The sequence below is a fragment of the Garra rufa genome, chromosome 6 (assembly GCF_049309525.1).
Source record: "Garra rufa chromosome 6, GarRuf1.0, whole genome shotgun sequence".
In the NCBI taxonomy this organism is placed as follows: domain Eukaryota; kingdom Metazoa; phylum Chordata; class Actinopteri; order Cypriniformes; family Cyprinidae; genus Garra; species Garra rufa.
Window position 1 is genome coordinate 29,441,104 of NC_133366.1, and position 26,625 is coordinate 29,467,728.

Consider the following 26,625-nt stretch of genomic DNA (forward strand, 5'->3'; position numbering starts at 1 on the left):
TAGGTGCTGTAATTTACATAGAACTGCTGGGTAGTGTTCCCTGAGCCCTGTACTGTAGATATTTGTCCATAAAACCATTGTAGTTATGAAATATGACTTATTATCTTATCGTCCACGGAACGCCTATGGATGCCCTGTCAAATAAGTTGCTGGTGGGCAAGTGACAGCTGTAACTTATTTGACGGGGCCTCTGCAGGCTTTCCGTGGACAAATAGGTGGTTAGGGGGATGAATAGGCTTTTCGTGGTCACATAGGTGTTTAGGGGGACGAATAAGCTTTTCGTGGTCGCATAGGTGGTTAGGGGGACGAATAGGCTTTTCGTGGTCACATAGGTGGTTAGGGGGACGAATAGGCTTTTCGTGGTCACATAGGTGGTTAGGGGGACGAATAGGCTTTTCGTGGACACATAGGTGGTTAGGGGGACGAACAGGCTTTTCGTGGTCACATAGGTGGTTAGGGGGACGAATAGGCTTTCCGTGGTCACATAGGTGTTTAGGGGGACGAATAGGCTTTTCGTGGTCACATAGGTGGTTAGGGGGACGAATAGGCTTTTCGTGGTCACATAGGTGGTTAGGGGGACGAATAGGCTTTTCGTGGTCACATAGGTGGTTAGGGGGACGAATAGGCTTTTCGTGGTCACATAGGCGGTCAGGGGGACGAATAGGCCTTCCGTGGTCACATAGGCGGTTAGGGGGACGAATAGGCTTTTCGTGGTCGGTGGGCGGGGCCGGCCAATAGGCTCCCCGTGGCACCTTTAGGCTGTCCGTGGACGCCCACCTGCAACCTATTCGACGCCCCCCCGCAGGCGTTCCATGGACAGAAGTCTGCCACCTGGTGGCCGAACTCGAGATCGCAACAAAAGGAGCGAAAAATGGGGGCCGTTCCGCGGGGCCCCTGGGGGTCCCAGGCCCCGGCCGACGCCTCGGACGGACCCCGCAGGGCCTCCCCTCCGCGACTGGGAGGTCGAGGGGTCCGGCAAAAATCCTCTAGGGGGCGGCGCGCAGCGTCCACTAACTTATTAAGCGCTTCGCGGACCCCTTCCCTTCGGTGGCGCCCTAAGGCGAGTAATGCAAGAATTATAGACCTATAGCTCTTGAGATAGGTCATTAACACTTTCTATGAAGCCCCTATTTATAATACATTATAAGGGTATTTCTAAAGCATTAAAATGAATGCATAATGCATTATAAAAAACATTATAATGTTATATCATCTCATGAATAATCATGTGTTTCCAATAAGGTAAGTTAAGTATTTTGGTCCACATCTGATGTATATACAAAGCTCGTAGTTATACATAATGACAGGGTGACCAGACGTCCCGTTTTCCAGCTCTATTTTTAGTGTCCCGACTTATTTTGAAAAAAATCATGTTTTGTCCCATATTTTAAAATTTCTTTACGACTGGGTGATCAGAGCTAGTATTCGTAGTGGTCTGACACGAGAAAACAGCCTAATCAAAGGTAACGTGTACTCGGTTACTCTCGTAACCTCGGTTCCCTCAGATACGGGAACTAGTACTGTGTCTGACAGACGCTTTGGGAAAAGCTCCTTTTCTCTGAGACTGAAGCATTTTTAATAACGCAATGTAACTGCACAGCCAATGGTTTGTGCAGTGAATAAAAGACGAACCAATGGCTTGGCAGCGGAGCTGCACGAACGTATGGCGACGCTTCGCGCCAGATTCCGCCACGGAGGGCGGAGAAACTGGCTATATAAGTGCGCGTTTCGCCATAGGATCTCAGGTTACTTCGACTGAAGCGACGACTGAGTCATGCGGCTACATAGCACGGCCAGCAACGCAGTACTCATTCCCGTATCTGAGGGAACCGAGGTTACGAGAGTAACTGAGTACGTTCCCTTACGATACTTCACTCGTACTGCGTCTGAAAGACTCTTTGGGGAACCAGTACAATCCCGCCGTGCTATGATAGAGGAACGACGAATCATGGCCCTAGCACCTGAGGGCTAGTACGGGCCATCTTGCTCAATCAGGCTAAGCTGATAAGCATCCGTTCCAGAAAAAATAGTACAGTTTGGAACTCACACAGAGGGCCAAGACGTACCACATACTAATTATGCACTGGTCATAGTTATCCATTCATGCAGAAAGGACCCGAGCCTGCAAGGCCGGGATATCTAGATTATAAAATCTAGCAAATGTGGATGGCGAGGCCCAGCCGGCCGCCGCACAAATTTCTGCAATAGAAACGCCACTGGACCATGCCCAGGACGAGGCGATGCCTCTAGTCGAATGGGCTCTCACTCCCGTGGGGCATTGCAGGCCCAGAGACGAGTAAGCCAGCATGATGGCTTCCACTATCCATCTGGATAACCTGTGCTTCGTGACCGAACACCCTTTGTTGTGGCCCCCGAAACAAACAGCTGTTCAGACTGCCTGAAAGCAGCTGAACGCTCCACATAACTCCTCAAAGCCCTGACAGAACAGAGGAGATGATAGTCTTGGTCTTGCTCCAAAGGAGGAAGCGCCAAGAGGGTAATAATCTGGTTTCTGAACAGAGTCGAGAGACTTTTAGGCGCATAACCATGCCTTGGCTTCAGGACGACTTTAGAGTCGTTGGGCCCGAATTCCAGGCACAATGGGGTTAACAGAAAGAGCCTGCAGGTCACCCATACGTTTCACCGATGCCAATGCTAATAGCAGGGCAGACTTTAACGTCAAAGGGTGAAGGTTAGCGAACTGAAGCGGCTGAAAGGGAGGGCCTCTTAGAGCCCTCAACACCGTGGGTAGGTCCCACGAAGGGACTGTGAAGGGGCGAGCGGATTGAGCCTTCTTGAACCCTTCAAGAAACAAACGACCAGATCGTTCTTCCCCACAGATTGACCGTCCATAAGGTCATGGAATGCCGCTATGGCTGCTACATAGACCCTGAGCGTGGAAGGAGATCGTCCCTTATCCAACAGCTCCTGGAGAAAAGACAATATCACCGATATGTCACATAAATTCGGGTCTGCACCGCGGGTGGATCACCAAGCGGAAAAGACAGACCATTTAAGGCCATAGAGCCGCCTTGTAAACGGTGCTCTAGCATGAGAGATAGTACTCAAGACATTCTCTGGGAGGCTTCCAGGCTCCCGTCGAGAAACCATACATGCAGCACCCACAATTCCTGTTGGGGGTGCCATAGCGTTCTGTTTGCCTGTGTTAAGAGATCTCGTCTCAGCGGAACAGGCCAAGGGGCTGATGAGAGCAGCCGAGGCAGATCTTGGAACCAATGCTGGTTCTGCCAGAACGGAGCTACCAGCAGGACTTTGAGTTTCTGCTCCCTGACTCACTTGATGACCTGCGGTATCAGAGCGATCGGGGAAAACACGTATAGGAGGAGGTTGGGCCAGCTGTGGGTCAACGCATCCTGTTCTTTCGAAAAATAAATTGGGCAATGAGAATTGTCTTCTGAGGCGAAAAGGTCGACTTTCGCCTTGGCAAAGACGGCCCATATTTCCTGAACTGCCTGGGGATGGAGCGTCCACTCGTCTGAGGAGACAGTGCTCCGAGACAACATGTCTGCCCCCTGGTTCAGCCTGCCTGGTACATGTGCTGCCCTCAATGAGAGCAGGTTGAATTGAGCGCATTTTAAGAGACGTTCTACTAGCGTGAACAGACGTCTCGAGGAAAGACCTCCCTGGTGATTTATGTAGGACACCACCGTCATGCTGTCCGAGCGGACTAAGACGTGGTGACCTTTCAGTGCTGGCAGAAGGTTGTGAAGGCCTAAACACACTGCCAGCATTTCTAGGCAGTTGATGTGAAGGCAACTCTCTGCTTTCGACCATTGGCCGAACGCTGGTCTGCCGTCGCACAGTGCTCCCCAAGTTGGAAGCATCTGTCAACACCACCTTCCTTCTGTACACTGTATACAGGGGAACGCCTTGTTCCATCCACTGAGGGTCCTTCCAAGGCGTCAGGGCTGTGACACAGGACCGATCTACCTTGATCCGCAGATGTCCTAGATGCCAGGCGTGGGACGGAACTTTCGGTTTCAACCAGTACTGAAGGGGGTGCATACGCAGCAAACTCAACTGAAGTACTGGGGATGCAGAAGGCCATAAGACCCAGCATCCTCTGAAAAGTTTTGAGATGGCGAAGGGCTCCGACTTTGAAGGAGGCCGCGAGCTTTTGAATGGCTTGAGCTCATCGTGGCGCCACTACTGCCCTCATTTGGGCGGAGTCGAAAACTGCTCCCAAGAAAGATACGCGTTGGCTGGGAGACAGAGCGCTCTTGGCAAAATTGACCCTGAGTCCTAGGCACTCAAAGTGGCTGATGAGCACAGATCTGTGATGAGTTGGCTCATCCTCCAACTGGGCCAGAATGAGCCAGTCGCTGAGGTAGTTCAAGACGCGAATTCCCATTCATCTCAGAGGGGAAAGCGCTGCGTCCATGCACTTCGAATAGAGGGCCCAGGAGTCACAACCATATTGCTTACAAACATGCAGCCCTCCGCACCCGGAACAGAACAGGGTGTTTGGAGGCTTAACAGAGGCATTTTGAGGGCTGGTCCGGCTCCGGCGAGACTTGGCCCCTTCCTCTTCCTGTCTGCATGATCAGGAAGACGCTGGAGGCGCTTGGTCCAGCACAACCTTGGGGTGGGGTCCTTGGTGCTTTGGGAAAGGGTAGCGTCTAGCCGAGCGGGAACGATGACGTGGCTCTGGTTTTGGAGCCAACTGGGCAGTTGGGGGCGTGGTCTTTGCAGGCTGCTGAGTCGTTGCCGGCTCGGAGCCGTAGCAGAGCTGGAACGCTTTGGCAGGAAGTGCCGCATCGCCTGGGACGACTTCTGCACCGTGGTAAAGCGTTCCGCAAAGCCCTCCACTGCAGGTCCAAATAGGCCAGCGGGAGAAACAGGGGAGTCAAGGAAGGTGACCTTCTCCGCGTCCTTGATTTCTGTCAGGTTGAGCCATAAGTGATGCTCCAGCACCACGAGACTGGCCATTGACCTGCCAATTGCCTGTGCCATCATCTTAGTGGCGCGTAACGCTAGGTCGGTCGTGCTGCGCAGCTCCTTGAAGGCGGCATCTTCCAGGCCTGCCTCGTCCAACCCGTGGAAGAGTTTGGCCTGGTAAACTTGGAGGACCACCATAGAGTGCAACGCCGAAGCCGCCTGTCCAGCCGACATGTAAGCTCGTCCAGCGAGGGCCGAAGTAGTCCTGCAGGGCTTGGACGGGTGAGCTGCCTTCGCCTTCCATCCGATGGCTGAGGGTGGGCACAGATGCGCGGCCACAGACTCGTCCAGTGGGGGCAGCTTGTCATAACCTCTCTCTTCAGCGCCGTCGACCGACATGAGGGCGGAGGAAGAGGAGGCGCGAAGACGGGCTGAGTAGGGTGCACGCCAGGACTTGATCTTGTCGTGAACTTCAGGGAAGAATGGCGATGCTCTCTGTCGAGGGGCTTGGCGGCACCCCGGCAGGAACCATTCGTCCAGGCGGCTCCGTGTGGGCTCCTCAGGCAGAGACCACTCCAATCCCAGCTCCTCAACAGCTTTAGACAGGACGCGGAGTAATTCGGCATCAATACCCGAGCTGGCAGTGCTGGGTTGCGTAGACGGCAAGGGGGCGGGGTCATGTGGACAGCTCCTCTCCATCCGACGCAGCCAAAGATATGCTGTCGTCCATGGCTTCGTACTCGCTCCCTCCAAAAGAGACCAGCTCACTAGCGACCATAGAGGGATGCAGGTGAGGAGGAGAGAAGAGAATGGGCGAGTCCTCTCTGTGTGGTGAAGGTGAGGTACGCGGGGGCTCAGCCAGCGTGAGCTCATTTGTCACCATGCGCCGAGTTCCTCTGCCCCGCTGCTTCTTCCTAACAGGCTCCTGTGAGGAAGTAAGTGGGAGGGCGCGAGGGGTGGAGTCACTTTCTGAAAAGAAAGCTATCCATGAGCGCAAAGAGGCGAGACTCATATTCCCGCAATGGGAACATTCTGTCTCAGTTAGCGCAGCCTCAGCGTGGGCGGGGCCCAAGCATGAGACGCACTCGCCGTGACCGTCAGAGACGTGCAGAGCAGTTCTGCACGAGTGACAGAAACGGCGCGGCATTTGCAACAACGCCAATGAAATTTGCTCTTTAGAATAGAAAAGCCTTGGAGCTCGATCGCTGGATAGCGGCAGGGAATCGGGACCGCGTCTGCTGCAGGCACAAGCGCAAAGCTGCAAGTCAGCTGAGCAGGAGATGGATCCGCTGTGAGGGCTCTTCACAGTGAAAGCTTCTTCCAAGGTGAGATTTCTCGAGCGTAGTCAGTCAGTCTCAGCAAAGATGTGTAGTCGTCGCTGAAGAAGAAGGATCTGAGATCCTATGGCGAAACGCGCGCTTATGTAGCCAGTTTCTTCGCCCTCCGTGCAGAATCTGGTGCGAAGCGTCGCAATACGTTTGTGCAGCTCCACTGCCGAGCCATTGGTTCGTCTTTTATTCACTGCACGAACCAATGGCCGTGCACTTACACTGCGTTATTAAAAATGCTTTAGTCTCTGAGAAAAGGAGCTTTTCCCAAAGCGTCTTTCAGACGCAGTACGAGTGAAGTATCGTAAGGGAACTAAGCTTGTCATAGAACAAAATTACCATCCAATCACAATTTGTTATCGATTAACTTTCAGTTAGTGAAGGCAGGCAAATCACACTAAATGACACACAATAGAAGCCCTTCTCTCAGTTGCGCGATCCCAGTTTGCAATCAGTTCTCCTTGCGCCAGGATTGTCAAATACACACAGTTGTCAAAATGGCCAATGTGTGGAGTATCTCACGGTATGGCTTAGGTGAACGTAAACAGGTGGGTGAAAACCGGATATGTGTCAGTATATTACATTCATTTGGTCTTAAAGGGACAGCAGCCTAATTAAATACCTGTCTCACTAATGTTAATCAAACAACAAAATATGTCAAATGTATACATGTTAAATAAACCTACTGTATTAGAAAAACAAGTTTAATATTTTATTAATAATATTTAAATTGTACCTCTATTGTATTTGTCTAATGGTTTGTAATTTGCTTCCTTATATTTATATAACAAAACAACAATGTACATATGTATTTAGATATAGCACCCCGAGATTCCAAGATGTAATCGAGTTAAACATTAAAACATTCCTTTGTACATCAGGCTGTCCTAGAGCTGAATAAGATCCATGTAAAATGAAAATTCCAGGATTTTTATTTTATTTTATTTATTTATTTATTTTTTATCGTTTACTGTCTTTCTATTGTTTATTTATTTATTTTTTGTCTGTTTGTAAAGTGTGTGCAACAAACATACTGTTATACTAGAAAAATTTCAGACTTAAAATTTTTCATGAGCTGAACTTTTTTAGTCTAGATAAAATATCGCTCAGTTGTCCACAGGAATACATGGGATTCTCTGTTACAGGAAGGACATGACCAGTAGTGGGCAGTAGTGATGCGCGGGTCGGGTTTTTTTTTTCAACCCGCGGGTCCCGCTATTATGAAATTGTTTGGCCCGCCCCAGCACGCCCCGCAGTACTGTGTCTATTTTTACAACCCGCCCCGCCCCGCACCCGCGACAATTAAATAGACATATTATGCATTGTAATGCAAATGAAAACCGAAAGTGCTTGGAAACATCGCCCTTTAAACTGACAACAATACTGTACGATTATGAATATGAACCATAAATCAAATCATATTAATAACAAGATAATCAGTGGTGTAACGTTAGTGGTGCCGGAAGAAATGTGGGTATATATGCTTCATTTATGAATATCGTTTTGAACTTTCTATTTGAACGCATTCGTTTACTGGATCCTTGGACTGAAAGGTTTACAGGTTCACTGGTTTAAGGAAGTTCTGATCATAAAAATCTGCTTCATTTTATTTGTAAGATATTGTTTTCGTTATTATGTACTGTTTAAAATGACTAGGGTGCAGGAGACGCAGCAGGTGCAATCACCAAATACATTTCAAAGCAAGCCGGCGCCATAGTCCTGACTACATCATTGCTGTCTTTATTGTGTGTTTTTAACGAATATTTACATTCATTCACATATGACTGGATGTGGTTGACTGTCATGATTTTGGCTAATGCAGGATAATGCGCATCAGAGGAGATTTAAATACGCATAGCACCAGACCTGCAGAGCTGAATGTGCGTTCGCTTGATGCGCTTGTGGCTGGCAGCGGGAGCTGCTTGGCGCTTTCGTGAGGTGACGTGTTGATAACCTCATTAAAGAACTTAATAAAATATGAAAATAGATATTCCCGAATATGTAATATAGGCTATAGGGAATTGCACGCAACATACATTGATTTTTTTTATTTTATTTTGTTTTTAATGACCCGCCCCAACCTGCCCCGCAAATAAAGTGACAGTTTCTTTACCCGCCCCAACCCGACCCGCGGGTTACCCGCGGGGCCCGCGGGTTATGAGACGACCTGCGCATCACTAGTGGGCAGTCATTTTTAGTCATGTTACACACACAGAAGCTATTAATCAATCATACATACAATATGCGCATTGCTGTAATGCTTCATGTTATAAGATGTTCCGCTTTCCATCACGTAATATGGTACAAAATTACTAAACACCAACAAATTTGAATTGCACTCTCCTTTTCTTCTGCACAATTTAACAAACAATGACGCTGTTTTCCTAAGAGAAAATGAATATAAACCTGTTTTAGGCAGACAAGACAGACAACATAAAGTGTCTCAAAAAGAAAGGGACTACATTAAATTTTGCGGTCTATTTCTACTACGCTATTGCCTGATTTGTTGGGAAAAGCTGGTTACACTAAAATAACCAACAAAATGCCAAACCTGCCAAATCTGTTCAAGCAACTGAGATGGTGACATTGAAAATCAGCACCACGGATTAAGACGCCTACCTAACCACCCCTAGTTCGAATTGCCTTTTCCCTACCCCATTATTCTCCCTAAAGTACTGCATAATATCAAGTGGGTTGTTGAATAAGGCAAAATACTAGACAAAGTTGAAGAGGAGAAAACACAAAGCTGCCATTCTTCAGCAAAAGTTACATCTGGTCCCCTGATATGAGAAAAAATGCACACTTTGTATTTTTGGATATACCAAGATGACTAATTAAAGAAAAAGAACAATATTTGTTAAATATTAATAATAATAATAATAATTTATCAAAATTCCAGTAAAGTACTTGAATGAATGAATAATAACAAATGTAGCCGGTAAACTCAAAGATAGATGAGATACTATATAAATAGTACTAATATTATAAATGCTATGTTTGTTTATAATATATACTGTGTAAACATAATTGTATTAAGTTATGGAGACTAAATATGCATTTTGGTGTGGTAAAACCATTTTTCCAAAAAAAAAAAAGAAGTAATTTCAGTAATAAGTTGAAATCCCTACTAAATGTAACATTACAGAAGCACTGCAAACTCTGATGGTGCGAAGATAGATGGCATCTATTAAGAAGAATATTAGGTTTTGCTGTGGTGTTGAAATTGGTATTGAGAATTTCTCTGGTAACTATTTAAGTTTTGGTTTTGTGACAAGCTTAGCTGCACCAATTCTTTGCCGTTTTAAACACTATCTTTTTGTATGCTTGCATTGTTAGATATGAAATATCTATACTTAAATGGATAGCTTGCTGGTAATTTACTCACCCTCAGGCCGTCCAAGACATAGGTGAAATTTTTTTGTGAGCAGAATTTTAGCTGAAACCATGGTCCTTGGTGATCATTGGCTGCCCCTTTTTGAGAATTAAAAAAAAGCATGCCAAGGAACACACAATTATAGACAAGTGATCCAATGTTTTACATCATTATTGGGTGCTTTAATAATACAATTGTGTATACATTATTTCATTGTCTGATTATGTAAACAAACTAGTAAATTAGCCTGTTCATTGAAACAAACTCTTTAAAAGAACCATTTTGCTGAAAAGACTAGGATCTGCCCAAGGCTATGGATTACAGGTAATAATGTTGTTGTTAATTTCTTGCACAGACCAACCATTTTGCTTCATAAGACCTTGATATATTGTCTAGAGCCACAGGTCTTAATTTTGTGTTGATTGATATATTTGGGGTTTTTTTAGGGCTGCCCTAGACTAAAGATTTTTCTGGTCGGCTAGTAGTCGTTTATTCTACTAGCACTTTCTTTGTTTTCAGCTTAGGAGATGAAGTCGGCGACACTGACTCGTCGTCTCCACAGTAGTGATGCACCTGTTTGCATGTTTCATACGGATGACATAATCTAAGAATATTGGTTTTCCATTTGAATTGGTTTGAAATCTGAAAAATAAAAATATATCTTTTTTAAATATATATTTTTAATGATCTGTCTGTCACGGACTGTGCGACTTCGTCACTTATTGTGGATCTAAATTGGTTCACCCCTATGTGATTGTCTTAAGGTTTTAAGCTGGAGATTGACGCCAGATAACTACCCTCAGAGTGACCAGCTTCCTCCTCCTTCTTACCTCTACGGCGCTCAGCACCTGCTCCGGCTATTTGGTGAATATATGCTTCTTTTTCAAGTACACAAAGAATGTCATTAATTAAAGGATTTGTACTTTAAAGTCTTAATTTATTAATTTATTTTTATTTTATTTTTTTAGTTAAACTTCCAGATATCTTGAGGAAGATGCACATACCAGAAAAGAACCTGAGGGCACTAGTGAAACATTTTGAGCTTTTCCTCAGGTGCAGATTTCTTTTATCATTGCATGCACCCGATTCATTTGAAAGCACATAAATACTTTATGTAAGGTAAAAGTGTGAGAGGTAGTTTTAAATCATAGTTTTGTAGTTTCAAGGTGATCATGCTGATCACTTGATAAAGAACACGATTTAATACTGGATGACTATGATGTTGCTATTTAAGTTGTCCTCTGGACAAAAAGAAATGAGAGAGATTAAATATTATTTGTTACTTTATATTATATATTATTAATTACCTATTACAAATATTAATTTTATTTTTATGTTTGTTTCAATATGTCTCATCTACTGAAGTTTATAAGAAAGCATCTAAGACACAATGATCGAAACTGGGCTCTACACTTACTTTTCTTTTTAGGAGCACTTGGGCACCTAATTAAAAATTTAGGAGCACAGTCCAAAAATTAAGCAGCACCTTCAGATCAATAATCACAAATTTTGAACAAAAATTAGCCTTCCCATTATGAGGTGATATTTGACTCCTTAAACTGGAAATGCACAGTGGCTCAGCTGTGACTTTGTTTGAAACTATTTTCGTTAATGAAACCAATGAAAATCAGCCAATATTGTCATAGTCAGACAATGTAAGTCATCAGTGGAGGAAATGGACAAGATTCACTGCGTACCAATAAAATTTATTTCATATTTTTAAAGCACAGATGCAGAAAATCCCATTATTTTATCTATGAAATGTGCATAACATTTGGAGGTTATTAGGATAAAAAGATGGTCCTGGTTGAATTAATCACCTTTATTTATACAGCGCTTTTAACAATACAGGTTGTGTCAAAGCAGCTTTACAGTATTAAATAGGACAATAGTGTCAATAGTGCTAAAAAGTTTGATGTTGCAGAAAATTCAGATTAGGTTCCTGTGGTTTTGCGCCAACGGCCGTCTAGGTGAGGAAGTCTTCACTGATGTTCTGTCTCTGGGGCTCATCTAGTTGATATAGTCTCTGCTGACATTCAGGGCTGTAGAGGTCATCTCTAGGTGCTGATCCATCATCTGGGCTGGGTACAGACTTGATCCGGGGGACTGCAGTAACCATCTGATCTGGATAGAGACTGGATCTGGTGGCTACGGTGACCTCGAAATTGATTTTGATATTCTAGGTATTATCAAATTGCCAGAGTTTTGAGAACACAGCGGAACGTGAGGGACTCTAATGTGGTAAGAGCTCACTCAAGTACTGAGGAACTAAACCATTGAGGGATTTTTCATGTAATTAGCAACATTTTAAAATCTATACAATGATTAATAGGAAGCCAGTGCAGTGTTGAGAGAATCTGGCTAATATGGTCATATTTTCTGATTCTAGTAAGAACTCCAGCTGCTGCATTTTGGACTAGCTGGAGTTTGTTTCTTAAGCGTGCAGAACAACCACCCAATAAAGCACTACAATAATCTGTCTTTGAAGTCATGAATGCATTATTTAACATTTTGCATTTGACATCGAGAGCATAGGCTGAATTTCGATATATTTTTGAGATGGAAGAATGCAGTTTTGCAAATGTTAGAAATGTGCCTTTCGAACAAAAGATTGCTGTTGAATAGTACACCTACGTTCCTAACTGATAACAAAGAATTGACAGAGCAGCCATCAAGTATTAGACAGTGTTATAGGTTATTACATGCAGAGGTTTTAGGTCCAATAATTAAAGGGGTCATCAGATACAAAACTCATTTTTACATGTTGTTTCAACATTAATGTGTGTTGGCAGTTTGTGTACACAACCACCCTACAATGATAAAAATCCACCCAGTGGTATTTTTTTAATCTTTAAAAGTAATATCCCCTTTTTAAAATCAGGTCATTCTCAGCTTCTTGTCAGTGTGACAATACACCGACAGAGGCCGCTCCCATGATAGTTGATTGACATGAGTGCTTTAGCACATGATATGACCCGCCCTCACCGAGCTGAAACAGTCCGACTCCGATGTCGTTGTGTCGACTCAGGTGCAAAGGAAGACAAGAATGTCTCAGATTGAGCGATTTGAGGTGTTCTGTTGTTGGATGTAATAATGAACATAGCAGTAGTCATTTACTCCCGACAATCTGAGCCGCTAAAAACGCACAGGATAACGTTACTTTCGTTTTTAAAAGGAAAGCGCTGATCCCGATCTACATATGCGTCTATGTTTGTGCGAATCATTCCTGATGCAGCTTCACCCACAGCAGAAGTGAGTATAAGGGATTTTTTTATTTATCTTACGGCTCATCATCCATCATCGTGTCAAACGCAGCGCTAAGATCTAGTAGCACTAATAGAGAGATACAAGCCTGATCGGATGATAAGAACAGGTCATTTGTAACTCTAATAAGAGCAGTCTCGGTACTATGACACAGTCTAAATCCTGACTGGAAATCTTCACAGGTACCATTTTTCTGTAAGAAGGAATATAATTGAGTATACTACCTTTTCTAGTATCTTTAAAAGAAAAGGGAGATTAAAGATTGGTCTGTAGTTTAATTAATTTGTTGGGGTCAAGTTGTGATTTTTTTTTTTTTTTTTTTTAATGAGAGGCTTAATAACAGCTAGTTTGAAGGTTTTGGGGATGTATCCTAATGACTATGACAAATTAATAATATTCAGAAATGGATCTATAACTTTTGGAAGCACCTCTTTTAGTAGCTTATGGAATAGGGTCTAACACACATGTTGTTGGTTTAGATAGTTTAACAAGTTTATACAATTCTTCCTCTTCTATAGAAGAGAATAAGTGGAATTGTTCCTCAGGAGATCCCTAGCGCATCTTAGGTGTCACTGTAGTATCTATCTTGAATGTAAAGTAGTTCATAAAGTCATTACTGCTGTGCTGTTGGGAAATGTCAACGCCTGTTGGGGCTTTATTTTTGATTAATTTAGCTACTGTATTAAATATTTAGGGTTATGTTTATTTTCTTCTAAAAGAGATGAAAATTAATCAGATCTAGCCATTTTTAATCCTTGTCTATATGATAGGGTGCGTTCACGCCAGTGTGAAAAACCTCTAGTTTTGTTTTCCTGTCTTAACAATGTATCTTAGGTAACACAATGTAACATTGTTCTTACTTGAAATGTGTCCCTACATTAAGACCTTGAATTTGAGGGTATTGAACCTGGAAAGTCCTTAATGTCCTTGAATTTTAAGTTAACCAAGGTGTGGGAACCCTGTAAACAACATCCTATTCTGTACAGTGACTCACAACACCCCACAGCACCATGAAAACTGTATTAACACACAAAAATTGCAAAATTCATGATTCAAACATATTAGATATTAGATATTATTAAAACTTGCATTAAAACTTGTTTTATTTCACATTACTTTTGCATTGGCTCTCATGTTGAGCTATTTCGTACGTAACCATTAAAGTAATCAGTTTCTGCTGTACATTCTCTTTCTATGAAACGTGTAAACCGCATTTCACCGGTTAACTCTAGGTCTGTTCTGTCCGCTGCATGTTGTTTCTTCTGCTCAGCCACGATGTAAGAAATGCGCGGCTGTGCACATGCAGCTTAGAGGTAACATCGAAAACATTGCGTCAGCTTTAAAGCTAGTCCGGTTTCTAAGCGCACACCGAAGCAGTGTCTCTTACACAGCGCACAAGCACTCTTTTACTTCGCATGAGCGGATAAATACGCAATGATGTTAAATTGTCCATGTTGATGAGTATTCACGTAAACACTCTTATGTCTTAGGTAAACGCAAACAGTTGGAAGAATACCGGACGTGTACTATGTACGTGCAACATTACTATGTATCAGAATATGATTACTATAAACATTAAACCTAAATGAATGATCCAGAACACTCCCCGTCTGGCATCTATAAGATGTCATCACTGCACTGACTTGCAATCCACATTTATTCTACTTCTGAAGGCAAGAGAAGGACTGTATCTGAGATAGGATGTAGGTAGACTCTTGGTATTCCATCCTTTATTGTCTTCACCTCAACCTTCCTGACTCTTCCATCGTTTCCTTGAAATCCCTTTTGTACAATGCCCATGGGCCATTCGCTTCTTTTAACTTGACTGTCCTTGAGTAGAACCACATCACCATGTCGAAGGTTACATTTTTCTTGTTGCCACTTTCTTCGATTTTGTAATGTGTTTAGATAATCCCTTCTCCATAGATGCCAGAAGGTGTTGGCTAAACTTTGAACTTGTCTCCACTGATGGACATAGAGATCCCCTTCATTAAACTTTCCTTCTGGGGGTAGAAGTGTGCCAGTCTTTGTGTGAGAAGTGTTGCTGGGGTTAGGATGAGAGGATTGTTTGGATCCGTTGATACTGGTATTAATGGACGAGCATTTACTACCGTTGAAACCTCAGCCATGAATGTGATGAGGACTTCATGGGTGAGTTTTGCTTGACTGATTTTCAGCAACATAGAATCATGCGTTCCCAGCTGCCTCCCATGTGCGATGAGTGTGGTGGGTTGAAACTCCAAGTGCATCCATTATGACTTAAAAAGTTCTGCATTTCCTTGTTACTAGTGTTTGTACTGATTTTCAGTTCCTTGCTACTTATTCTTCGTTTGCCACCAATAATCCACAGACCAACAGCTCTCAAAGCACCTTCAGTGAAATGGCGTCCTTGATGGTGAACCTGGGAGTGAAAATGTCGAATGAGTAAGGTTGTGATGTGACTATGACCAGGTAAGATTAAAGGGTTAATTTTGTCTTTTTCAAAGGCTGACTGGGATAAGCGGCCACCAATCCTGAGTAGGCCTGACTCATCTATGTATGGGCTCAGATTGTAGAGAGGACTGTTCTTAGATGCATCCGTTTTTCTTTCAAGGCACTTCAGTTCATCCTGAAAGGTCTCCTGTTGCAGGCTACGTATTATGACCTCCTTAGCATTTTGTAGATTTTCTACTGAATGTGGTTTATGACACTTGTGCCATCCTCTGCATTCCTTTGATTTGTTGTTTTTGCTGAAAGAGTGAGCAATGTGTTTAGTCTTGAAATAGTGTATATAAGGCGCTGCCAGTCTGAAAACTTCTCAAAGTATTTAGTGTTAAGTTTAAGGCAGACAACTTCAGTGGCACAAACACTGACTTCGAGGCGAATATCAGTGTCAGATTCGGGATCGACTTAGTCCATTAGAGTTGAAGAAGTTGTTTCTTGTTCAAGTGACTTGTATAGGAATTCTGGCCCTGTTAGCCATGTGCTGTTCAGTGGGTTTTCAACTAAGATAGATCTTGAAGCATGATCAGCAGGGTTGTGGTTCGTAGGAACATACTTCCATTCCTCTGGGCATGTGGATCTTCTTATACGCTGTATTCTGTTGTTCACATACATGTAAAATGTTCTAGACTCATTGTGGATGTATCCAAGAACAACTTTACTATCTGAGTTGAAAGTCACAGCATCAAATTTGACATCAATCTCATCTGTGATAGTTTCAGCTATCTCAACGGCAAGTGCTGCTGCACATAACTCAAGTCTTGGAATTGTAATTTCAGGCCGTGGAGCAAGCTTGGCTCTTCCATGATCTTCCTCTGAAACCATTCCCACAGACCTTTGTGCAGCTGGATGTAGCGATAGTTGTGGTGGGGTGTTCATCAACCTCCCCGCCATGCTGTAAGGCAGGACTGAAAGTGTCATTTTTAGACCATGGTGCTGGACCAGGATGAAGGGCTGCTGTGTGTTTTTCACTGTCACATTCTAAACACCGAATTGTTGCAGGACAGTTCTTGGCTTGGTGAGATGTTGAAGAGCAGCAGCGGAAACAGATGCCTTTTTCTTTTAGAAAGGCTTTACGCTCGTCTAATGATTTCTCCCTAAATCCTCTGCATTTGTAGAGACGGTGGGGTTTCTTGTGAATTGGACACTGTTTGCTGAGGTCTTCTACTGCCAGCATAAACTTCCCTTTATGAATTGCATGGCCTACTTTCTGTCTTGTGCACACTAACAGGGAACCCTTTTGCTCTGGAGGAAGACTTCTGTCCTGTAGGTAGTGGTTTGTTTGGTATATTAATTGTAAAACTGGGGTCATTTCTCATGTGTGCCTCATTCCTGATAAAGGTAGAAAAGAATGTAAAAGGTGGAAAGCTAACATTGTTTTCTTGCTTATACCTAGATCCTTCTTGCATCCACTTCTCTTGGAGGGCAAACGGCAGCTTCTCAAGAATAGGGGCAATGCCCCGTGCAGTGTCCAGGTAAGACAAACCAGGTAGGTATCCTTCCATTTTGGCAGATTCAATTTCTAGCAGTAAGTCTGCTAGTTCTCTAAGACGTTGAGGTTCTCTATTTAAGAGTTTGGGAAAGTGGTCGATTTTATTCAAACTTAATGAGACCGGCAGTGAGTAGGTCTCTACGAGCTAGGAATTTGGCTAAATTTAATATCTCTGAGTTTTCAGGTTTTGTAACATATGGCTCATTTCTCATCTTAGGTGAGTAATGCACATTTTTAGGTATAGCATTTAGATGGATGAGAATAACGAGATATTGTGTCCTGACTCTTTGCTTCTTTTTCAGGTACTCTGACAGGCTCAAAACTGTTATGTGGGTCCTGTGACCAAAAGAGTGGCTCACCAAATGAATTGACATTTTGTGGTGTTTCTTGAGAATTGAATAGACTCTCTATGAGATGGGAGAGCATTTTGCTGTTCTCTGTCATCTGACTGAAGCAGTGGTGTGACATTCTTTGTTGAATCATGATGATCTCTGCTTTTGTATGCATTTTGATCATGAACGTATTTCTCAGTTCGCTTGAGTGAATAGAGATTTGTGCTCATTTGTTTACATTCATGTTCAGATGATTCTTCTATGTTAGCTGCATCAACTATGGCCTCAAAGGCTGTAGCTTCGGCTAAGGCTGCTTCTGCCTCTTTCTCTTGCTGGAGTGCTTCCAATGTAGCCTCCAAACATGTCTCTTCTACCTGAAGCTGTGCTTTCTTTACTTTTATTTCAATCTCTCTTTGTGCGTATGCTGCTCTGGTACAAGCAGCTTCAGCTTTAGCTCATGCCTCTATTGCAACAAGACTGGCTGCTGATCTTGAATGGGTTGATCTGGATGATTTGGATAAGTGTGAACGTGAACACACTGACCTGTTCGTATGGTTCGGATTTTCCTTAGAAAGCATTTTACTGTAGATTCACTGAGCAGATGAGAAGTTCATTCACAGTTGCTGTAATCACTGTTGATTCTGTCTTTTCACTATTCTGCCCTCACTTTGGTGTCTCTCTTCCCGAAGTTAGACAGATAGATAAACTTTTTCCAACACATAGACTTGTGGGAGAATGAATGAAACTACAGAAAAAAGTATAGTAAAGCTATAGCATCTTTAGAAATACAACAATGCTTCCATTTAGTGTTATTTATGATATTTAGTACTTTCACAGCTTATAATAAATTGAATATAAAAATTAACTTTTAAAACTTACAGACAATGCTTTCTACAGATGATCACAAGATGAATGTCTGCTCAAAGTTTGTTGAGTGAAGTTTAATAATACTTTAAGGCAACTAACTGAATTAACTGTCTTAGAATGTTACTATGGTAACTATATTTTAAATGTTGCAACATTACTTTGTATCAGAATATGATTACTATAAACATTAAACCTAAATGGATGATCCAGAACAATATGAATAAATGTGTGCTTGAAAGAATGAAGAATGTGGTAAACAAGTTGTTATAAAGAATGCATAATTAGCAATATAATATATAACCATTGGCTTTTAATTAAAAAGAACATGTTCTTGTTTCTTTATGAGAAGTGGAATTTTAATATGAAGGCATGTTGTGTGTCACAGCAGTTAAATATGTGTCTATCAACTGTTTACTTGATATTAAAACCTCAGGTGTGAATACAGCAATCGCACTTGGGTGCGAAGGAAACAACTGTACCGAGACAGAAGGAGGTGGTCTCAGTCCGGTTCCAAACGAACTCTGGTATGGTTTGTTTACAATTTCAGGTTCACTTGCAAAAGGGCAGTGAGAAAGCGAACCACACCAAAAAAAAAAATTAAAATAAAAATAAAAAATCAACATTATATTTGGTCCGGACCAAAGCAAATGAACTATTCCTGGTGTGAATACACCCTAAATAGTATTTTAGTCAAAGGTTATGACTAAGACTACATAAAAATTTGCTGTCAAAATTAGCACTGACCTGAAAAGCAGATTATAGTACAAAGCATGCAATTAAGCCTATGAGAACAATGTTACTCACTCAATGAGGTAAGCAGCTGCTGACTGGAGCCTGTAATCACCATGAAACTGTCAATGCAGAATACTCCCAGTTGTGTAATCAATATATGTATTAAAAATGAATAAGAATATAGAGAATCAGCAAAAGTTACAACTGTTAGTGCTATTGCAGCATACCAAACCATACGACCTAGATCATGAAAGTACAGTCGTGGCCAAAAGTTTTGAGAATGACACAAATATTAGTTTTCACAAAGTTTGCTGTTCAACTGCTTTTAGATCTTTGTTTCAGTTGTTTCTGTGATGTACTGAAATATAATTACAAGCACTTCATACGTTTCAAAGGCTTTTATCGACAATTACATGACATTTATGCAAAGAGTCAGTATTTGCAGTGTTGGCCCTTCTTTTTCAGGACCTCTGCAGTTCGACTGGGCATGCTCTCAATCAACTTCTGGGCCAAATCCTGACTGATAGCAACCCATTCTTTCATAATCACTTCTTGGAGTTTGTCAGAATTAGTGGGTTTTTGTTTGTCCACCCGCCTCTTGAAGATTGACCACAAGTTAGGCTTGGGCGGTAATACGGTATTATGGTATACCGCGGGATCTAAAAATAGCAACGGTATCAGTTTCAATACCGTTATACCGTCATAAAAAACAATGCACATACTGTATAGGAGACAAGGATTAAATCTTAAATATAATTTATTTAATGCCTAAAAGTGCGTATGCGCGGATGGCGGTTATATCCGCGAGCGCTGCTGATACTCCGTGGGTCGGGTAATAAAAAAAATGCATTCTGATTATTTGCGGGTGGATGAGATAATCATTGATGCTAATATTAACTGCATTTTCTAAAACATGAACGTGCTTTATGTACTTTTTCATCAGGCAGACGATTTCATTTGTGTGTAGTTTTTGCTGACAGAAATGGTGACATTCCCTAAAAAGTTTGAAGGGAGTTATGCCTGTGCTAATGCTATTGAGCTCGGTAATGCAGTGGACGGCTTTGCGCTTACCCACTTCTCTGATGCGCATCATTCGGTAGTGTCCTGCATTATCCAAAATCATGACAGCCCACCACATGAATAGCTAATTCAATCGTATGTTAATAAATTGAAATATTCCCTAAAAACACCCAGTAAAGACAGTGATGTGGTCAGGACCGTGGCGGATTCTTTTAAAATAGATTTGACGATTGTGCCTGATGCGCTCGCTCTCGCGCCCGCTCTACAGATGCTGCCCGTTCATTCATACGCAAGAGCATGTCAGGCTAGGCGCGCAGTGGTATAATAATAATAGGGCTGGGGAGACCGATAGACATCACGATGCTGAGCCGGCATCTCGATCCTCCGCCCCGCCCCGTCCCCGCAGCAGCAGCAACCCGCTCACGAAAAACACACACTTAATCACACTATATAGCCAAATGATTTCAATTTCCGCATCTTTACTTATTTTATTATTATTATTATTATTATTATTATTATTGAGGAAATAATAACAAGGAAGTTGTTAGCGATCACAATACAAATTACAGTGAACTCTAAACGAATTACACAAAATAGTTCGTTTACATTAATAAATGAGGCATACAAAAACAGCAGAAAAAATCTAAATAATTTTAATTAAATTAGATTAAATAAACTACACCAAATATGCCTTTTTCATGGTTTTACCATAACGAAAGAGCTTGGAACAAAAAACAAGTTTAAATATGAAGATTTCTGGACAAGTTTAAATATGAAGATTTCTGGACATTTTTGCTCAAGAGAATATTTTTTTTTTCCATCAAAATACGAACGTACAGTACAAAGCCTAGCATACATTATAAATAACAGTTTATCATTGAAATAAATTGGGAATATGGAAACACTTGGATTTGTGCCGAATTACAGAGGCACGTGAATCCAACGCCTGCTATTTTTAGTTTCGCTTTGTTTTGGTTTCTTAACTTTATATATTTTGTTTCATTCCTGTTCTGTTCTGAATACCGTTACATTTAAATGATTCGTTCTGGAGTCAGGGTAACTAGCTTATAGCTATGGTTATAGTGTTTATAATGTTAATACATAATAATATTTCGTTTGATTTGGTATTATTTCTGATATTATACTTTCTTTCTAAACATTCTGCTGCTCATTAAATGCGTTTGGAGAGAGTGGGTTAAGCAGTAAGCAATCAATGAGAGCGATTTTGAACTTAAAGCTGATTAAGTTGATTGAAAATATGTTAAGGACCAACACACAGCCTCCAAATACATCTACATAAACCTGCGCTTGCTCTGTCTCCTGCACGCACGCACTGTCACGATCTAATGCACTTGTTAATGCCGGATCTTTAAAAACAAATTCCGGAACGCAAAAATCGGCAGGCTGCAATTGATTAATTCGTTATGAATTATTTCCATCCATTTCATCATGCAAAACTAAGATTTACAACAAGTGTAATATGACAATCGGGTGCGGTTATCTAAATCAGAAAAAAATATAGGTGTGGGTGGGTGGCAAGCGGATAATTTATTTGAAGCTGCGGATTCGGGTGACGATTGAGCCCATGGTGGTTGTCATCATGTGACAGCGGAGGAGAAAGAGGATAAACTATGGTTGCAAGTTTCAGTAGTGTTTGGTACTCAGTTTCTGAACAGTTTAGGCACAAGCCAACAGTTTGGTGACGCTGTCTGAGCCTTACATCATATTTTTTTAAATTATTCACGGTAATACCGTATACCGCGGTAAAATAGGGAGGAGGTTTGACGGTATCAAAATTTTGATACCGCCCAAGCCTACCACAAGTTCTCAATGGGATTAAGATCTGGGGAGTTTCCAGGCCATGGACCCAAAATTTCAACGTTTTGGTCCCCGAGCCACTTAGTTATCACTTTTGCCTTATGGCACGGTGCTCCATCGTGCTGGAAAATGCATTGTTCTTCACCAAACTGTTGTTGGATTGTTGGAAGAAGTTGCTGTTGGAGGGTGTTTTGGTACCATTCTTTATTCATGGCTGTGTTTTTGGGCAAAATTGTGAGTGAGCCCACTCCCTTGGATGAGAAGCAACCCCACACATGAATGGTCTCAGGATGCTTTACTGTTGGCATGACACAGGACTGATGGTAGCACTCACCTTTTCTTCTCCGGACAAGCCTTTTTCCAGATGCCCCAAACAATCGGAAAGAGGTTTCATCAGAGAATATGACTTTGCCCCAGTCCTCAGCAGTCCATTCGCCATACTTTTTGCAGAAGATCAATCTGTCCCTGATGTTTTTTTGGAGAGAAGTGGCTTCTTTGCTGCCCTTCTTGACACCAGGCCATCTTCCAAAAGTCTTGGCCTCACTGTGCGTGCAGATGCGCTCACACCTGCCTGCTGCCATTCCTGAGCAAGCTCTGCACTGGTGGCACTACGATCCCACAGCTGAATCCTCTTTAGGAGACGGTCCTGGCGCTTGCTGGACTTTCTTGGATGACCTGAAGCCGCCTTAACAATGCAGTGGAAAGTCTTTTTTGGGATTAAGTTAATTTTCATGGCAAAGAAGGACTATGCAATTCATCTGATCACTCTTCATAACATTCTGGAGTATATGCAAAATGCTATTATAAAAACTTAAGCAGGAACTTTTCCAGTTTCCAATATTTATGTAATTCTCAAAACTTAAAAAAATTCTCAAACTAGACTGCAGTTTTTGTAAATCATTATAACAAACAACGTGTAGAGACAATGTAAGTAATAGATTCAGTATTCAGTGTAGAGAGATTTATTAATTAAACCGCAAGTTTGTGAGATTGCGAAGAACTAAGACAAGTGACTGTGTTTAACTGTCTGAGGCCTGAGGTGATTTTGGGGCCCTGACATTTGTGCTTATTTCATCTACCTATAACATACTATTGGCCAATATTTTTTTTGTATTCAGTACCAACGGTGCTACATTAATATGTGAGCAAGATGGATGTACATGTTTGCGTTTTTTAGAATATAAAATATAATGCATTGTTAGTAAGCCATACTGAATAGTCCTGAGCAAGACTTTTGAATAATCAGTCTCATAGGTTATAATATTTAAATGATGTGAAAATTATCCTGCTTACTCTTTCACAGAAAACAATATATTGATGTAAATTTTCTAAGACATGTTTTGTGATAGAAAGGGAAATGCAAGGGAGTGACAATGTCCATGAATATTTAATGATTCACATCTGAGAGACAAAGAGTCCTCCCCTAATGGCTCATCTGTGTCATTGTTACTTTGAGGCAGGTAACAAAGCATGTGAGAAGAGTAAAATAATGGAGGGTTTGATCATTTGTATTTTATTTACAGCACAGTATAATCAAAACATACCTATTAAAAGTCAAAGACACATTATTGTACACACTGATCTTATCACAGAGATGTGAACAGACCTTGTGTCATTCCTGAACACAGTATCTTTTTAGCAAAAGAAACAAGTAAACCATATCTGATATTTAAGTTTGCTGCTTTTTCCATGGATTCAAGAAAAAAAACATCATCAGTAGTCATCGTGCTTATTTTACCATTGAATTTCAGTGTAGTTGAACATCTGATGTTGGTACAGTGGAGCAAAACAGTTTGAAGAGACTCAAGTGAAAGTCGGCAGAATTCATCTGTGGTGCAGGTATCCGATCACAAACAAAACATCTTTGAGATCAGGAGCATCTGTATTTTATAATTATATATATATATATATTATATATTATATATATATTAGTGTATAGTCAGTGAGGTCAATAAGTATTTGATCACCCTGTGATTTTGCAAGTTCTCTTCTGTTAGTTCTCTACTACAATTTTCAGCATAGGTGCATTTCCACTGTGAGAGACAGAATCTAAAAATAAAAATCCGGAAATCACATTGTATTGAATTTTTTTTTTTTTTTTTTTTTTTTACAATTTATTTGTGAATTACTGTGTCAAATAAGTATTTGATCACTTGAGTCAAACTTTTAATATTTGGTACAGAAGCCTTTGTTAACAATTACAGAGGCCAAACAGTTCCTGTAGTTCTTCACCAGGTTTGCACACACTGCAGGAGGGATTTTGGCCCACTCCTCCATACAGATCTTCTCTAGATCTGTCAGGTTTCGGGGCTGTCACTGAGCAACACAGAGTTTCAGCTCCCTCTTTAGATTTTCTATTGGATTTAGGTCTGGAGACGGGCTAGGCCACTTCAGAACCTTGATATGCTTCTGGCTGTGTGCTTTGGGTCATTGTCATGTTAGAAGACCCAGCCACGACCCATCTTTAATGCTCTGACTGAGGGAAGGAGGTTTTGCCCAATATGTGACAATACATGGCCCCATTCATCCTCTCCTTAATACAGTGCAGTCGTCCTGTCCCCTGTGCAGAAAAACACCCCCAGAGCATGATGCTTCCAGCCCCATGCTTCACTGTAGGTATGATATTATTGGGATGATACTCATCATTCTTCTTCCTCCAAACACGGCGAATGGATTTAAGACCAAAAAGTTCTATTTTGGTCTCATCTGATCACAGGACTTTCTCCCATGACTCCTCTGGATCATCCAGATGGTCCTTGGCAAACTTCAGACGGGCCTGGACATGGGCTGACTTAAGCAGGGGGAACCTTTTGTGCAATGCAAGATTTTAAACCATGACGTCTTAGTGTATTACTGATAGTAGCCTTGGAAACGATGGTCCCAGCTCTCTTTAGGCATTGACCAGCTCCTTCCGTGTAGTTCTGGGCTGATTCTTCACCATTCTTAGCATCATTGACTACGTTTACATGGACACCAGTAATCTAATTAATGACCTTATTCTGAATAAGACAATAATATGATTAAGCTGTTTACATGAGTTGCTTTGCTTTTAGAATATTCCTTTCATGTTGCCGTTTTACATGTTATAGTACATAGATCGATTAATGACACACATCATTAGATCAGTTCATTTTCGTTATAGACTTTTGGATGTTTCGGTTTTAATTTTACAAAAGCTTGAAGTGGCTCTGGACATATGCAACAATTTTTTTTAGAATGTGTGAGTTAAAATTTGCCGTGCTCGCATTTGTGCGAGTGCATGCTGTGCTGCTCCAAAGCGTCTGCTCCATACAGCGAGCGTTTCAGAGCCAGTCAGTTTTTAGGAAAAAAAAAAAAAACCCAAGTCGAAAGCCAGTTTAGTTTAACTTTTTTTTTTTTTTTTCATTTTGAAAACCCTGTTATCTTTGCCGTTTACCTCACATTACGCTTTAGAGGCTTTCTTTTATTTATTTTTTATTAATTGATTTGATTGCTCAGTGTTTGCGTGCCCTGTAATAAATTGTTTAGTCGGCATATAACACAGCATGTGATGGAGTCCATGCCTCGTCTTATTAGTTTTTGTTAATAAATGATATAAGCTGGTTTTATTTTATTGTTGTTATGCTGTTTAATTAAAAATAACAAATCCATCTTTTAAAAAATTGTTTTAATCTTAAAATTGATAGGTGTAGCCTATGTAAGCAAAACCAAGATCATGAATTCGATAGTAAAAGTGAAAAGCATCCTAAGACATTCCAATAGCGGAAATCCCGTTCACAAAATTTAAATCACAAATAATACTAATGAAAAAGAACGGGTTGAATGTTAACTACGTTTCCATGAAACTATAAATTATGATAACAGACAAACCATTTATCAGCAATGAGCATTGATTAATCTCATGTTGTAGCAAAAAAAAATAAATAAATAAAAATGAAACCAAAGCATAAGCATGTGCGACCAACTGAGAGCGTTATGCCGCGTTCCAGGCAACACGTTACCCGTGTTTTTCCAAACTTCTACCCGTGAAAGTGCACTGGAAAGGCACTCAAACCCGTGAATTCCCACTCGTGAACTCGTACTAGATCGAAATACTCCCAGTTCTGAGGTGACATAGCCCGCGAAACAACAATAAAGCCTCTTGGGTGCGGTGTTTATGCAAGTGGCACACGGTGGAAAAATAGAGTATAAGACAATATAACGTTGCAATCAAATTATTAATAATATAGCTAAAATTAATAAATGCTTGGCGTGACTTGCCTGGAACGCTACAAAGTCCTGAGTCGTGGTTTGAAGACGTGATTTACAAGCTCAAAAACCTGCCTGGAACGCAGCATTATGTATCCTGTCACAAAATGTGGCGAAAAGTCCTACACAAGGGGAATAGTGTGATTAAGGTGTGTACATGTCTTCCATAATGCGACTAAAATAGGAATACTCCACCTGTCTTAATTCGATTTGTGTTTACTCCGATTATGCCTTTAGTCGGATTAAATTAATCAAAAATCTCAGTTTACATGGTTGCTTCTTAATCAGAGTATTGTCTTAATCGCGTTAAAATCGGAATATTGTTGTCCATGTAAACGTACTCATTGATACCTTAATCATGAGGAGAGATTTTCCGTGGGGCCCCAGTCCGAGGGACATTGACAGTCATTATTAGCCTCTTCCATTTTCTGACAATTGCTCTAACAGTTGTTCTTTTTTCACCATGCTGCTTGGCAATTGCCCTGTAGCCCTTTCCAGCTTTGTGAAGGTCTACAATTTTGTCTCTTGTGTCTTTTGACAGCTCTTTGGTTTTGCCCATGTTGCTACAGATCTGGCCATCCAAATTGCGCGCAGGAAGGAAAGTGGTCTCGCGTGACACCGGTGTATTATGTGGGATAACAGAACATGCGTTGACACAGAAAAGACATGATCAGTAGGGGGCAGTCATGTAACGCACTGAACTGAAATGGCAGCGAACGTCACGGCAAGCTAAAAGACTCGTTTGAGATTAGCAAAATCTGCGCAGAATCGATGGGAAACGACTGGCTGAGG

General features: G+C 41.7%; 1 long non-coding RNA gene across 1 annotated transcript in view; it reads left to right on the forward strand.

Annotated features, from left to right (window-relative positions):
* The first annotated feature begins 10,362 nt into the window (after positions 1-10,362).
* Positions 10,363-26,625, forward strand: part of LOC141337248 (uncharacterized) — a 179,261-nt gene continuing 162,998 nt past the window's right edge. The window contains exons 1-2 of the long non-coding RNA XR_012355740.1: positions 10,363-10,464; positions 10,569-10,653. This is a non-coding gene — a long non-coding RNA (uncharacterized lncRNA). The remainder of the gene's footprint in view (positions 10,465-10,568; positions 10,654-26,625) is intronic.